Here is a 17,066-nt window from a genome sequence, read left to right as displayed (position 1 = left end):
ATAAGTAAGGATTTGACAAGTTCTGCAAGCTCCCAGTTTCTTTTCACAGTAACAAAGTGTGCATTGGCCTACTTGGAATTAGTGGCCGGGCGTGTGAAGGCAAACAGCAACAGAAAAAGTGTAAGTTTTTCTTGCTGTCATCAGGTCCACCAGAAGTTCTGCATATTTCAATTACTGGTTCTAAAATATAGAAGCCAATTGCCAAGAAAAGCCTTTTTCTTACATGAAATTTAGGTGTATGTGAATAATCACCTGTTGCAAACTAAATAACAACACAGCAGACTTGTTAGGCAGAAGTCTTTTTTTTTAATTTTTATGAAGCCGTATGCTTTATCACTTGTCAGCTTCTATGTCTCAGAACAAAAGAAATTGAACAAAAAATGTGACTGTTGAACTGTGAAATTTGATAAAAAGTCTAGGAACTGGCAGCTAATGAGAAACTATTGATAAAAACTTACAGCGGACAAGTAAAGGGCAAAAAAGAAGAAAAATTTGGTGAACTTGGGTTAAACAAAAGTAGTTCTATGCTTACAGGGCAATTTGTTAGCTTCCTCTCTACAGCTGTTCCCATTCTTACAAAAAACTAGTTAAAGCATCTAATACATAGCTGTATTTGCCTTTTTTCATCATGTAACTACTCAAAAGGATGTAGAGAATTCATGGAGAGGTGCATGTGATTATGGAAATGGTACCTCAGTTTTTATATTCCCCCAAACAGTTCTGGGGCTTACAGTACAAGGCAGACATGGACCTGCTGGAGTAGGTCCAGAGGAGGCCACGGAGATGCTCTGAGGGCTGGAGCCCCTCTGCTCTGGAGCCAGGCTGGGAGAGCTGGGGGGGTTCACCTGGAGAAGGACTTGGGGTGTTCACCTGGGGAGACCTTAGAGCCCCTTGCAGGGCCTAAAGGGGCTCCAGGAGAGCTGGAGAGGGACCTGGGACAAGAGATGGAGGAACAGGACACAGGGAATGGCTTCCCACTGCCGGAGGGCAGGGAGAGATGGGATATTGGGAAGGAATTCCCCCTGTGAAGGTGGTGAGGCCCTGGCCCAGGTTGCCCAGTGAAGCTGTGGCTGCCCCTGGATCCCTGGAAGTGTCCAAGGCCAGGTTGGACGGGGCTTGGAGCAACCTGGGCTGGTGGAAGGTGTCCCTGCCCATGGCAGGGGGTGGAGCTGGATGGGCTTTAAGGTCCCTTCCAAACAGAACCATCTGTGACTCTATGAAAGAGGCTGTTCATGGTTTGTGGTAATAGTATTTGAAAAGTAGGAGTTTGGTTTTTTGGAAGTGTGGGTGGATGCACACTTGACAAGCTCAGAAAAAATACAAAAGCTTCCAAAACCAAAGAACATGAGAATGTACTTCCTTCGTACATGTGTGAGACCTGCAGATTTAATTGCTTCAGCATAATAACAACAATTAACATTGACTAAGAAACTGCATGATAATACGACTGTAACAGTTTTATGTGCTTGCAGTAATTATACAGAGTGTAAATAAAATGCAGAGGGTAATTGTGCCATTTTTCTACTTATTTTACATAGTTATTTTTAGAAATTTTAGAAAATCGTCTTATTCAAAAATTAAAAGTAGTTTATTACTGTATGTTGTCTGCAAATATGGTCATTGTGTGTGTACTTCTATATCCTTGGTTGTATCTATTTAGGTTCATTTAATGAGGAGAACAAATTAACATGCTACATCAAACAATTATGGAAATGAAATTACAAAAGGACTGAAAGTTTCAAGGAAAGAATTAATGAACTGCATATTTCTCTGTGGAATGCCTAGCTTTATTATAGTTTTCTTTTAAACTGATAGTCTGCATTTGATGTGTTATAAGTTATAATAGGACGACAGTTAAAAAACCAAAACAAAACACAAAACCCCGCTACTGACACAACTTCTGTAAGACTTGCTCCAAACTGTGTTAGTGCTTCTGCTGCAAACCAGATTTAATAATGGTTATTTGCTGAGAGGGTTAAAGGGCAGATTTTGATTACGTATTGTCAATCCATTGTTAGGTGGAATAAGTGGTTTATTAAGCTTTACTGTGCAGATGTCAACTGGAGGACCTCAGATGTAAATTGAATTTTCAGTTGTAGCACTGTGTTGTTTAGACCAGCTGATTTTATCTTTGCAGTAGCAACAATCCATTTGCAGAAAAAAGGTGTTCTTGTTGTTTACAGTTACTTCAAAAGTTTAAAAGTTCAGAAATCTTTCAAAGTATATGTGATTAGATTAGGGTTTTGACTTTGTTTGCTTTGGCTTTCTTACAGAAAGAAGTGTTCTTAGCATTTAAATACAAAGCTTTTTCCGCTTATGGAAAATGAGAAATATTTTTTCTAATTAAATTTCAGAGTCTTAATATACAGTAGGTCTGTAATTTAGATGTTTAGGTGAAGACAGCATTTCTGGTCAACTACTGAAAAGATAATTTTCCATGTATAAATTGTTGCAGCCTTATCTTTTGATTCTAAGTCTTCAGGAACTGTTCTGCTGGTAGCTCATCTGAGTGTTGTGTTCCTGTTTCTACTAGAAAGCTGTTTTTAGTAGGAGTGGACCAATTCACCACAGGAGAGCTCCAAAAAGTGTGGTCTATATAAGGGTTATGAGAAGGAAGGGATGCCACGGCCCGGTGGGGAAGGAAGTAGGGACACGACACTGCACAGAAGGGTCCAACAAGGTGGAAGGTTGGGGTGCAATAGCCAATTTATTGAGGAGAACGAGGACTTCTATAGGGTTCAGGTGAGGGAGGTCCAATAACTGGGGCGGAGCATGGGACGGACATCTCAGGGTGCAACAGGACTGGGGAGTAGGGAGAAGGAGGGAGGAACTTGGGAGGAGTCGGGTATCTGGGACCAGTGGGAGCTCACTCCACACTGCGGCATTTTCTGGCCAATCCGTGTGGGATGAGCGGGAAAGCAGAGGAGAGCAAGGGAGTAAACAGCTTTTGGCGGGAAACAACTGGGGACAAGTCCAGGCAAGTCTGGGGTAATACAAATCAAGGGGATTAATACAGAGATATATGTGTCGGCACATTAAACTGTGTTCAGAATCGGGGTAAAAACATAGAAGTCCATAAATTGTTTTCCTCAAGCACCATACAGATCTCTCCAGGCTTGGAAACGCTGCCATTCTGTTTCTTGTTCCTCCACAAAAGGAGATGTAGTGTATGTGTTGGGGTTTTTTTACTGTTTACCAGAATTCATAATATTACTGTCAATAATTTTATATTTGATTTTTTTTTAAAGCCTTAATTCCTTAGGCGAAAGTAGATCTGCGTTAGTTAGTGTCTTATTTTAAGGTAGGTAGCAAATCCTGTGATAAGAAAAGAAACAGTGAAATGAAAAGATGTGAAACTTAAAAGGCAGCTGGTTAAATTAACAGTGAGAGCTCTTTTAACTTGACAACTGGAAGAGCTTAAATGTATATGTTGTGGGAAACTGATGTGAAAACAGGACAGGTTGGTGACTGGGAGCAGCTGATCAGAACCGCTCTTCAGCCACGGGTGAAAGGCACAAGGCCTTGGCTTAGTCTTGATTTGTGGTTGTATCTCTTCTGCTGCTTGTAGCATCAGTACTTCATAAACTAATTGATCTTAACAGTAGGTAAATAAAAAAAGAAATTTTTTTTTTTTTCAGAAATTTTTGCCAAGCAGGACAGGTGGAAGCAGTAGCAGAATGCCTCATCCCTGGGAAGTGGTCAGAGTCTGGCTGGAGGGGGCTTTGAACAACCTGGCCTAGTAAAAGATGCCCCTGCCCATGGCAGGGTGTTGGACTAGATGATCTTTGAAGGTCCCTTTCAACCCAAACCAGTCTGTGGTTCTGTGGAGCACTGAAGTGGGTGCTCAGAGAGCTTGCAAAAGCTGCATCTTGTTTACTGATAAGGCTCTGAACAACTTGATTTAACTTGGAAGTTAACTGGGGGCTTTGAGCAGGAGATGGGACCAGGTGACTCCTGTAAGATCTTTCCAATCTATACAACTTTATGAGTCTATCTTAACTACAGAATTCTTAACTATCTTCCTTTTCTTCCCCTTTGTCTCTTTCCTCCTAGGATCTTTAAAGGAGGAAGGTAGAATTAGAGAGGCAGTATATAAGGAATTGATGAGTGTGGTGCTTCACTGCAGGGAATACGTGGTGGTAGAGAGCTGCTGTTGTGTAAGACTGAGAGGTATTGGATATCTAAGTGATCAGCTCTTGTTTTTACCACTGTCTTTCAGTGTCCTCAGTGAAATCTTTCGTAGCTGTGGTGCTGTTTCTCAAATCTGGCCATGCCTCTGAATGCCTTGTCTTGATCTCTTCCTTGGCTCTACTGCTTTGTAGTACATCCTCTCAGAGAAGTGCTGCATTGCTTTTCTGTCGGGCCTGGTTTTCCTTGGTCTGGGAACAACTGTCTTAAATTTGGATGCAGCATGGTGCCCTTCTTCAGGTTTGAGTCTTCAGTGCAAAAAACAGTGAGCAACAGTGAGAGTGCTGTCTGTATTAATCTTGGAGCAAATATGGTTCACACAGGTGCTCCTTTGTGTTCTATATTTTGCCAACACACTTTAACACCACTAAAAAATGAAGCAATTAATGCCAATGAGGAGATTGGTGTAGGGGTAGTTGAATTGCAGATGAGATAAGTAGCAAAATGTATGTTGATAGCAGGTGGAAAATTGAACAAGTTTGATGGGCTTTTTATGTTTGATTGGTTTTGGGTTTTTTTGGTGAGAGATGTGATATGCGAGTGTCAGGTGAATACCCGTGGGTCATAAAATAAACATGTTGGATATATATCCGTGTATATCTGATCCTACCCTTACCAAGGCAAGCACAAAGGTAACACCTGAACTAGTTCAGCCTTGTACTGCAGTCTGCCTAAGCCCTAGTGTGATTTAACCAGAGGAGTTCTAGGGTGCAAGGTATTTGAGAGGATGAAGAGACATTTTTTTTCATTTAAAAAATATTCTGGCTTTAAATTGTGTTTATTTTTGGAATATTAAAAGCAGCCTCAACAAAGGGAAGTGCGCAGAGAACAGGTGGAAATAGAACAGGATCAAGTTGTTGACACTAACTTCTGTAATGGGAAGAAGGACATAAGCAATGAAAAGAAAGGATGGGATGTAAAGCTGAGATTGTAAAATATGTACTTGACAGGTGTTATGAAGTAAATTTTCATAAAGGTGCTTGCAAGCTTCATCTAGTGTTCAAATATTTTGCTCTCACATATTTAACATATTGAGGGTTTGTATGGCAATAACTGAAGATCTGGCTGTGCAGTCATATGTGCTTACATACATGTTTGTAATACAAAATGGTTTCTTCTGTGGCCCAGTTTCACTGTAAAAGCAAGCTGGACATTTACATGTTTTAAAATTAGTCTAGAGTGCTGACATTTACCTGCATTTCAAGACTCTGAAAGTTGCTATGTAGGAAGACATTCATTAAAGTCGTGTTGTGATGAGCCTGATGATGGAGTGTGTATTCTCATACTTGACAGAGAGCGTATGTGTGCATATATGTGTGTGTGTGTATGATTGGTGTTATCAATCTGGGTATAATCTCTTCTGTCTGTGGATCTAATTCTTTAGTACTCATTCAATAAGACAAGATTCCCTATCCTTCTTTGACTCAGCTCTAACGTGGACATTTTTTTTTAATCAGTTTATATATACATCAAGAGATGTCGAGCTGAGCTGCGTCTAGTTTTGTTGGTTTCACTGAAGCTGTGATAGTTTATTCTGCATGGAGGTCTGTAATAAAGATCTTAGCAGGCATGTTCTGTTTATTTGGAAAAGAAAAAAGTAGATTGTGATGCTGTGCATGTACATTATGTAAGTGCAAATTTTAAAACTATCAGGTGTTTTCTAACTCTTTTTGTATGTTTTGTGAGCATTCAAAAGGTTTTCTTTTTAGGTTTTCCAAAGGTAATTTATTTAAGGCAAACACAGCAATGAACAGGATGTAGAATTTGGAGTTTTAATATTCTTGCATAATCTATAGGAAGTAAGGAAATGGTATGTTAGAGTACAGCTTAAATGCATATCAGTTGAATAAAGCATGGGCTTAGAGCTTGTTGAGGGGTTGTATGTATCATCTGCTTTAGATGTATTACAGAGGTGATGTCAAGGTGAAAGCACACTTGCAGAATGGTTGGAAATCATTGATATTCTGACTCTGAGGCTGTAAATGGCTCTGTGGCAGATGGAGGCTTTGTCAAGGAAGAAAAATGGCAGCTCTGCAACATCATAGATGTTTTTGCTTAGCGGCTCAGTGCATAGGCTGTGACCTTCCAGTGTTCAGGCATTCCTCCTGTACTTAAATAAATTGTCCTCCACTTTTACTCCCTAAAAGTAGATAAATAGTAGTCATCATAATTCAGTACAATTTTAGGTGTTTCATTGTGAAAAAAACATAAATGTGCTTTATTGCTAGGTATTAAAAGTAAGCTTTGAAGGATGCTTGTGATTTCTGCATGAAGTGCCAGTAATAGCTTTTAACTAAGCGTTGTGTAATACTGAAAGTAAAGGTGTGTTTGTGTGCATAGGTGCAACTATGAGTACAGCACTATATGAGATCTGTATATGTGACCTGTTAGTTCTCTGGAATATTTTAAACACTGTAAACTGGACAGTGTTTATTTTCAGAATATGTTCATACTATGGGCATCTAGGTTTATTCCAGCAAAATACAGAGTTTGAGACTATATATTGAGAAAGCTAGTTCAGAGAGGATAAATATGGTTGATAAATTCAGTCTGATTTCTGAGTTCATGTTTTTTCTTATTGATAAAAATTCAAGTATGTTTCAGCACCTGGCAGCATCTAATTCTGTGTGCTGCTGATACGGTTTCATCTGTATTCTTGTATGAGGTTGAGTCTATATTTTTAGAATGAGGGTTCACTTTTATTAGTAGAATAACTGGTTTCCGTGTTCTCATACCTATTAATGAAATTCGTGCCAAATTGTGTGAGTTATGACCTGTACTTAGGGTATATGTGTGATTACGTAGTGCTAACAGTTATGTACCAGAGTCACATATTTCATATGTACAGCAAATTTGCATATCTCAGTCTTTCACCTTTAATCATTTGAATTAAGACTGAATTGTTTAACAGTTTTCTATATGCTCAGGCTCTATATACACTAGTTTGATACCCAGTAGAACCAGTGATGTCCGTTGGTGCAGTAAATGACTTCAAGAGCCTGTAACGTCTTACAGAAGATGCTCAGTTGGACAGTTGATCTTTATTACGGGGCGTAAGTCGTTGTTAAAAGTGCAAGGTTTTCACAGCTATCACCTACCAGCCATACTCTTTAGCCTACTTGACAATTGTTAGAGTTATAGAAAGCAATCAGTGTGCATCACAGAAGAAAATGACCCAGCACTTTCAAGGGTCAAGGTTGTTTCATTAGAGCCTCTTTATTTCAAACCCCGGAGGTCATATAATCTTTGTTTTTAAGGGTGAGCCCACTATAATTAATCGTGCCTCCTCTATCTCTTCAGTTTCAGTCATTTTGAGATGTAATGTGGTGAGAGAGGGCTTTGTTGCAGAAGGACAAATGCTTTGTAATTGAAGCATAAGCATTTTTGATAGTGTGATTGAGGACAGCCTTCATACATCTTTTTATTAGGACATTGTAATGCTAACAAATGAGAGTAAGACCTCTTCATATGACATATGCGTGGATGCTTATATCCTGTAGCCACAGATCTTTAAAAGTGAGAGTCATAGAAGAAAAAATAAGGCCATTTGTTTTATGTTTTCAGCTTTCAAGGCTCTCAATGAAACAGGTGCTTGTTAACTTAGCAGTGGAGTGCATATGAAGAGAGTTTATGGGAATTTTTATGCTTTCAGTTACTTACCTAGTTCATTATGTCTGGTGTCTTGATGGTATTCTTCCAGGGTTGTACAGTGACAATTTGATATGACTGGTGTCAGGGATGGTTAAGTCCATTTTCTAACATTTAATTATTTTTTTCCTCTGTGTTTTCAGTGGTCTTTTTTGCCTTCTGTTTCTTGGGTGTTGTGATGGCCATCATAACTTTAGAATAACTGAATGGTTTTGTTGCACCCCTCAAGATAAAATAAATTACAAATTCCTTTCATTTATTCCGTGAGAGTTCTGTGTGCAGTTTTTGTATACTAGAGTAACTATTTGTCTTTTACTTAGAATTAGGGTTTTGGACTGTTAGTTGAAAAAGAAAGGAAAAAAACAAGCAAACACCTGCACCCACATGTGCATCCCCCCAGCAAAAAAGCCAGCCCTACCAAACAAGTCAGCAAATGTTTATTCTCTACTGTTTTGTATTTCTTTTTGGTATGACTTTGGAGCTTAATCGACAGCAATGCTAACTTGATAGTACTGTTATAGTAACAATGTAGTAATTCAATTAAAAAAAAAATCTGTAAAATGGGAACGGTAGAAAAAATTAGTGGGCTGTATTTTAGTTTTAATAGTTTTGGTGTGATTTCAAAACATAGGTTCGATACTCTTGGAGCTAGGGGTACGAACAGGTTGCTTTTTATCTACAAAATGTAAGACAACGTATATCCCAGAAAACCAAAATAATGTGAACTCCATTCTGTATTCATTTCTTCTTCAGTGAAGTGGTTTGTGTAACTGCAATGTTACTTATGCTCAAACATACACTGAACTTGCTGGATCGTTTTACTTGGTTTCGTGGTGATTTTGCATGTTCAGGCAAAGAAATTACACTTGTACTTGTGTAATGATTCTAAATTTTGTCCTGTTTAATCATTAGATAAATAGAGAGGGGATTTTTTCTTAAATGTAGCGTTCTGTTAAATTCCTGTATTAATGGGAATGCAACTTGAGCTACGAAAGTACAGTTTGTTTCAAGTGACGCCCAGTTTTTATTAGATACTCCTGCTGTTTCACAGAGGAGATAATACTCCTTTGTCTCTATAGCACCCATTGATTTTTCATTCAAGACTACGTTAACAATGCTGATAGAACCCGTGCAATTAGAATCTACATTTAGCAGTAACTAGAGAAAGAAATTTTATAAAATAAGAAGTGTTTGGTGTTAACAGAATATTTTGCAGTATTGCTGTACTTGAAGCAGTGAAACCAGGAGGACAGGATACTTGAAAGGTCGAGGAAAACTGAGAGAAAGAACAAACGATGCAAAAAGAAAATGACACTCAGGTCTTGGTTTAATACATATGTATTCCAGGTTGATGGCTGATTTCATTAGCAAATCTCATTGTTATGCAATGTCTGTTCTTCTGCAGCAAAATGAATATTGTATTCTCAGAGGGTCTTGTCTGTGTGTCTGTGTGTACATTATGATGATAGAGAATATATTTACAGTTGTTCCAAGCTTTTAAAACTTTTGAAAAACCTTTATAGTTTCAAAATAATTTAATTTTGATTTTACAATAATGTGGTAAATTAATGGTTATTTTTATGGAAAATAGCAGTTTAACCCTCGATCTCTGTGCATTTCTCTGCCATGTTTGCTACCTATGTGATCTTTTCTCCAAAATCTTCAGTTTGACTAAATAGAAGTTATTACTGAATTTATCACATATATATATAAACATACGTACATATATACACATACAAACACATATATAAAAAAAGAAAATTAAGAATTGATTTCTGTAATGCTTTTTAAACTGGGTGATAGTAATGTATATAGAACATGGAAACAAACGTCATCTCAGTCTCAAATCTCATAAAACTCAAATAACTGTTTATATTTTAATAGATTATACTGAAGAATATCGGTAACATTTTATTTTTGTATATTGATGTATAAAGGTACAATATATCAATATGATATATTGATGTATAAAGATACATCAACTTTATTATGAAATGGCATGTTTTGGTGCATAGGACAATGGGCTACTTGAGATACTGGTGTGCTTTAGTTTCTTTTGTTTCCAAGTTGCTAGTTAAAACCATTGTTTCAGTAATACTAAGACATTTTGATAATCATAATACTAAAAATGAGAAGGAACATATGAGAACACTTTCATACAGGAAAATTAAAATGTACTGAAATGATTTAATTCTGTTATTTTTCTGTGCTATTTCAGTATTTATTCCATATATATACTTTGTGAGGTTGAAATCTAGTAGCAAAAGTTTGAAATGCTAATAAATAAATGATAATTTGGAAGTTTTAGTGGTTTTGTGATTAGTTCTAGGTGATGAGCCTGCATGAAGAATGCTTTTGGGCATTGAAGTAATGTAAACCATAAGCTAGTTTTCTGGGTTTTTCTGTGAGTGACTTTTACATGCCTTGAAACAATTCTGTCCTTACTAGGGTTTTGGTAGAGATGTATTTAACAACAGTAGAATATGGCTCTTTCTGAGTGATAGTTCAGTGGTAGCTACCATGTTTATTCCAATTCCAAGGTACTATTTTAAGAATCAAATTGGTAGACGAAGTGTCCATGCGTTTTGTAAACAATTCAGTGAGGAGCAAAGGGGCTTTAAAATGAAGCTAAATCGTGAGCAATGTCACCAATAAATGGGACCAGAATATGGAGGAGGTAGAACAAAGAGAAGATTGCTGCCTCTCTTGCCCCTGGGGAAGGAAGCCTCTTTCCCTTGGCTTTGGTAGGGCTATAGACCAGCATAAGGATGGAGATTACTTAGTGTCAGCTGATGGGTTTTAAAGATTGGTTGATTTAGTTGTTCTCCGTAGTGAGAAACTATGTGAAATGAGCTAATCTGTCTCCTTGATGCGTCTGTGTTTTCAGTTGTGGAGACCAATTTAGCCCAATCCAGTGGCACTCGGTGTAACCGTGGAACTCAAGAGTGGTCTCTGCAGTATGGAAAAAAATGATATTGAGGCTTGTGAATGTTGTCAGAATCGTAACTGATAGGCACACGAGCAGGACTTGCTTTGGGGTGAAGGTCTCTCAAGAGGAAAAGGTGAGTGAGATTTTCGTCATGGGCTAAGTATGAGGTGAAAAGTTGGTTGGTTGGTCTGTCCTTTGTTGAGGCCCTCGAGCTTTTGTAATTTAGTTGAAGGTCACTTTATTAACTTGTTAATTTTTTGCAAGTAAAAAGATGATTTAGAACTTCTGTTATCTCCTAGTAAGGAATGGTCCATTTTGTCCCCTCCTTACTGCTTCATGCAGTTGGTGTCAGAGGATTCTATCTAAAATTGCTATAAGCAAAAGATAGATTAATACTGCATCTGAAACTTTTATAAATAAGTTTATTGATTTAATGAACTCCCTTTAATGTAGGGAGTTCATACTCTCCAACACCATTGCTGCAGTTTGTATTCACAGATGATGCTGGATTTAGGTATTGTGCTTGTTTTCATAAAGGCTTGCTATTTGAAGGAGGTTTCTGCTGTGAAGTAAGCTGTGTTTCTTGTGGCAGTTTTGGAGCTTGCATCAAGGTATGGTGCAAAGTGTAGATCTCTGGCTTTGTTAGCATTCACTGGAGATTGCATAGAGATGACATGTTCTTTTCCAATGTGTATAAGCAAAATTCATTAGCTCTTTTGTATTTGTTTGTCACAGGGTAAACTAAGAAGTTTGAAATCAAAACTTGTTGACCTGAACGATATAGGTAGTTCTAGATGGGCTCAAATCTAGTAGGTAAAGTTGTCAGGATTTTGTAATTTCTTTATGACCATAGATTTAATTCCGAGGGCAGTGTTTGAAATCTCAGTACAAGGACACTTCAGTATTTTACTCACTGTTACCATATGTATTGTTCTTCAAAGATTTTAAATTTTTATTTAGTTTCTCTTATGATACCCGTAGATAGATTTGTATTCAATACCCATATTTATAGTTAGAATTTACTATATAGAAAGTAATACTCTTAAAAAAAAATCTTTCAGAAAGACAGTAACTTTCCCGTTGGGCTCCCCAGGTTGATGCCGTGCCATTTCACAAGGGCAGGTGCTGATGCATATGTAAGACATTGCTGGAGTAGCTGATTTATTGTATCATTTTAGGTCTGTTTTATAAACAGAATTTTCCATGGAGCCAGGTGTTTGACCACCATTGTTTTGGTAGCCTGTAGAATTTCTGTCTGAGAACGTAAGTTGCTGAATCATTCTTACCCTCTTGCTGACTAACATGGGTTGTAGTTCAGTATATTCAGCTTCTCTAATGGCTGCAGTGGTGTTACTGGGCTGGGGTCTGATGGAGCCCAGGGTTCAGAAAGTAAGTGTGAGCATTCTGTTTGGCTCTTTCCAGTGGCATATTTTTGTTTCCCTCTCCTTCACTGCACTGTCAGTGCAAAACAGCTGTTCCACAGTAAGTATTTTTCACGCTATGAGCAACTAGGATTGAAATAATTTTAGAAAAATCATCGTTTACGGGCTGTTATTTTAACACGTAGAACTGTTATGTTTGATTCTCCCAGTGTCACATAAGACTCAAGTTCATTGTGGCTGTATTTTAGCATGCAAATTTCTGATATTAATAATAATTAGCAGATTGAGACTTCAGGTCATGATCTCCTAAATCTTGCAGTGAGAGAGCTTGTTTGCAGTGATACTAGTACCAAACTTACCCTGATTGAATACAACATACATTGCTTTTTAAAACTATTTCAAGGCTACTGTGAAGAATGCTGCTGATACTCCTTGTCTTTGCAGAAGGCTTTTCTCATTTGATGATTTGGATTTTTACTGTTTCCTTCAGAAACGCTCTACATGGTTTGACAAAACTGCTTTTTTGGAAAATGAGAAACAGTAGAAAACCGGATGAATGAAATGCTGAAGTTTTAGTTTGGTTTTACTTAAAGCAGTGGTATATCCAAGTGTTTGATGAGGAAATTGTGGCTGCACTAATTATATCTGTAGCAAGCACAGCTTCCAAAACTCCTGCTCGATGTATCGTTTTGGTTGCAGAGATCCCTCTTGTTTACTATATCTTACCTTGTTTGGGAGAGAGGGATGGCAGAATAACTCTCTCATTGGCAGAGGCTGCATCTTCACTGTCAGGTTTTGCTGATACAGACGCACCCCTTCATAGTTCATGATCTTTCCAGTAACACTTTCTGTATTTTTCTTCTCATAGCTTTCCTTTGTTCCTTTCCTGAGTTTAATGTGAAAAGTGGCTGGACTGTATTTCTAGCAATGTTATTAGAAACTCTTTAGTGTTTTGTTCCTTGATTTGTTTCTTCAGACACATTACTTTGGTGTATTCCCTAGGTTGTCTTCTTCCATGCTGCTGAATTTCTGAGAGAGCAAAAATTGATTGATACACTGCCCCAAAATTCTGTATTCTGATTTTGGACCAAATACTTTAGTTGCTTAGGAGTAGCGAGCTTTTTGTTCTTAGTCAAGGTTTTTATTGTTGGGGGAATGTTTGTTGTTTGTTTGTTGGGGGTTGCTTTTTCTTTTTTTTCATATTAGTTTTCATACTAGCCTAGGGCCCTCTGTAGTTCCACTGTGAAAATATGGTTTTTAAACTGGAGCTTGTGAAAATTAATTTTTGGAAAAATTATAAGTAGGAAGCAACCTATAATCTCTTCTCACTGAATCATTGCTATGTGTTTAGTCCCTATGTGATTATTTCTTTTTGTGGAGGAAAAGTGTTAATTTCAAAAAATCAAGTTTCTTTTAAAATTGTGGTAATTAGTTATTTTTTATAATTTCTGGATATTTTTAGTAGATTTTTTTAATTGTGCCTTTTTTTTAAGGTTGATGGTTCAATTCAAATGCAGTGATTAGTATTTGTTTTTCTCAGTTTCCGGTTTTTCCAGAGTTGGTTCAGGTTATTGTTTCATAGCACTTTCTCATACCAAAACAATCTTGTGCGTAGTTTGTTCTGGAGAGTGTGTGTGCGTACATGAGCATTATTTAAAAAAAAAAAAAAATTATCTTGGGCTTGGCATAAAATAGGATGATGACTATGTAAAATCGTGGAAAAAATTTCCTTCCTAGTTCGGTTGGTTTTATGTTTTCCTGCTACCTTGTTGCCTTGCGTGAATGAACTGCAGATAAAGCTGCATACTCCTCTCCTGAGCTGGTTTGGTCCCGGGAGCATCTGTGTTACTGGTTATCCCAGGGCTCCACCTGCCTTTGGGTTTGTTTACCAGGAAATCAAGATGTGTAAACTGCAGGAAGCACTGTTTGACCCTCTCCGACGGTATCTCATTACAATAATTGCTAATCTCTGAATAAGACAGCCATGTTTTGTGTGTAGCACACAGGGAGGTTGTGGTAGATTTTAGATGCTTTCTCAAACACAGCTTTTTCAGCGCTTGCTTGGATTTCGTTTCCGGGATAGCTTTTGACAATAGGCATCTGGCGACCTTTGCGCTCGGCGAACTCGGGCAGGATAGCATGTGTGCTTTCTTCCTTCTTGGCTGAAAAAACCCAAACAACAGAACCCCCCAGCACCGCCCCACGGCTTGTTTTGGAGTGCTGTCACTGCTCTGTAGCGACAGGATAATGGCTCCTTCCTGATTAAACCACTCTCCACAGTAAGCTGTTCGTGTTCTCTCTCTCTGTTCTCCTGTGCTTCCTCCCCCCGCCTTCCCTGGGTTAATAGTTTTTGAAATGTTTATAGATTGAAAAAGAATATAAAAAAATTATATAGAGTTGCAAATTTAATTTTTTTTTTAAATTCTAAGACAACTACTACTTTTTGCAATGCTTATCTGATAGTTGTGATGAGCAAATATACCTGATTTTCATGAGATTTAAAAAAAAAACAAACGCATTAAAGTCTATTTAGGTTTCAGACAAATGGTATTAACTTTATGAAACATTCTGGTGAACGCTCATTGGATAAATACAGGGACATAAAATGCGTGTTTCATGCACATTCTGAAGCGTATTTCATAATCTTTTTGTCACTTGCAGAACTGTTTCATGTCTAACAAACATAGTCTTCAAATAAAACAGAAGAGCCTTTTTGTCAGCTTTTCTTATATGACTGTGTAAGTGCTGTTTCTATCTGTATTTCAGTTGATGTATTATTTTTACTTCCAAGTAATTTCTCAGCTCTTGCTGCTGAGGACCAGGAGAGTGTGACAGTTGTCTCTCAGTGTGCAGGTCCAGTTTTATTTTGCTTAAGATCATCAGTCTGACAGATTTCATGTTTTAAAGCAATGGTTGTAGTGCATTTTTGGTCTTACTTGTCTCTGTTAAACAGGTCTGCAGTGATTCTTATTTTTATTAAGTTTGGTCTTACGTTATGCTAATATAATTGGCACGGCATTTGCAGTAGTGCTGTACGTGCCATGATAAACGTTACTGGAGTTCTGTAGTTCTGTTCTTGGTTGTTTTGTGCAAATTTAGAAAAGTGCTAAATCAAATTTTGCAGTTCCAAAATAAATTAATATTAAAATGATATTGTGTTCTTGGTACCAAAAACTTCTTTCTTTTTCCGCTTTGTAAGCTAGAGTATGAAAAAACCTCTAGTGAGTTCCTAACCAAAATTATTGTTGCTCTTCAAAAGTCCACTTTTTCTATTATCGTATCTTACTGTGGAATTAATTTCATGTACAATTTCGTTTAGTAACAGGAGGTATCCACTACATTAACAGAAACTGGAACTGAAAATGAAATATGGAGAAAAAGTGTGATACAGTTAAAAGAAATAGATGTTTTTATAATAGATGTTTACAGAAATAGGTATTTTTGAATTAAATAGCTATTACTAAAAAAATTGTGGAGTAGACAGCATATATGAGAAATCTGTTTTGTTCAAACTGTGAGAAGAGTAAGTAGGTGAGGAACAGTGTCCCTCCAGCTTGGGTTTGAGAGAAGTTTTGGAGGTGCTTGACCTATTAGTTCACTTGAGTTGTTAGCTATAGAGAAAAGGGTGTGGACAATGGAGTGCTAGAGCATGTAGATACAGGTCTATTTTGAGGAGAACAAGGCAGGAAAAATGCCAAGGGGAAGAAGAGAGGAGAGATTCAACCTCCATTACTTTGTTAAAGGGCTCTCAGGTAGTGCAGACCTGGTATTGATTTGAATTGTTTTTTCCCCAGAATACTTATCCATGTATTCTGAGGTTTACTGAGGAATGAGTACCAGTCACTGTTCTTTATGAAACTATGACCTCTTCATCTTGAGAACATTAACAGCAAGATAAAGGTTTCACAGGATAGCTTTAGGTTTCATACATGTGCTACTTCCCTTACAAGCCCCTTAAGACTGGTATTTAATTCGGAAGCCCAGTGACCTGGAGTACTATTCTGTGCTGATGTCTCTTACAAAATAAAATTCCATTAATGTTTTTAACAAATACTGAATTGCTCCTGTTAATAGATAAACTTTATATAATTTGATGTTTCAAATAATTTACAGTAGTGCTTAACATTGACACTATCTGTGAAATGTCCTAGCTTGGGTACCGGCAAAACATGTATTGTCTTGCAGCAGACTCCCTTGCTGTCCGGCTGGCTTCTTGTACCCCTGCTCCATTTTCTCCAGTGTCCTACAATCCTGGTGTTTCAAAAAAGTTGAATCTTTTTGCATATTCCACCTCTGTAGAGGCTCTTAAACTCACAGCTCTGTGCCTTACAGCTGACCTTGTTGGCTCAAAGCTTCAGCCTAACTTCCAGAACCAGATTCCTGCAGAACAGGTGGAACAGTCCCAATGGGAGCTGCTGAGCTGCAGCTCCTGGGCTGCCTCCCTGCCCGGGGAGACGGAAGTGTGGGAAGCAGCTGTGGTCAAGGAATAAAGGTGCTCTTGCCACACAGGGAAGGACAGGTCCTAATCCTGTGTGCAGCCAAAGGGCCTTGTGGTGCACCTCTTGTATCATCCTCTTGAGGTGAGGAGGGTGGCAGGAGTTGGGGCTGCTCAGGCTTCCTGCTCCCCCACCCCTCCAGAGAGCCACAGTTTTATCTCTTGCTCAGATATGACCATCACTGACTGCTCGTGTTTGCAGAGTGCGTTTGAATTCGGAAAGAATGGTTTATGGGAGTACCGTGTATCAGTGGTAATCTTTAAATGGTTTCCAAACTTTGCCAAGAAAACAACACCCCTACACCTGAAATAGCCTCCTGTGTTTTAACCAGTGTTCTTTAACCATGTAGGAAAATGTAATGTTTAGCATGTGGCTTTGTTAGGAGCCTGAAATCTAGATACAGTACTTTTGTTTTGTAGATAA

At 38.0% G+C, this 17,066-nt stretch overlaps 1 protein-coding gene across 14 annotated transcripts in view; it reads left to right on the top strand.

The window, feature by feature from the left end:
• Nucleotides 1-17,066, top strand: part of BAZ2B (bromodomain adjacent to zinc finger domain 2B) — a 115,791-nt gene that overhangs the window by 33,300 nt on the left and 65,425 nt on the right. Inside the window, exon 1 of one of the 14 annotated variants that reach the window (XM_032692939.1) lies at nucleotides 14,405-14,426. The exons of the other annotated variants lie outside the window; for them this stretch is intronic. The gene's annotated coding sequence lies outside the window, so the exon portion shown is untranslated. Of the gene's footprint in view, nucleotides 1-14,404; nucleotides 14,427-17,066 lie in introns of those variants that run through there. 14 annotated transcript variants of the gene reach the window in all.

Source organism: Chiroxiphia lanceolata, chromosome 7 (assembly GCF_009829145.1).
Source record: "Chiroxiphia lanceolata isolate bChiLan1 chromosome 7, bChiLan1.pri, whole genome shotgun sequence".
NCBI classification, from domain to species: Eukaryota; Metazoa; Chordata; class Aves; order Passeriformes; family Pipridae; genus Chiroxiphia; species Chiroxiphia lanceolata.
Note: the sequence above shows the minus strand (reverse complement) of the source record. Positions and strands in the feature narration are given on the sequence as shown.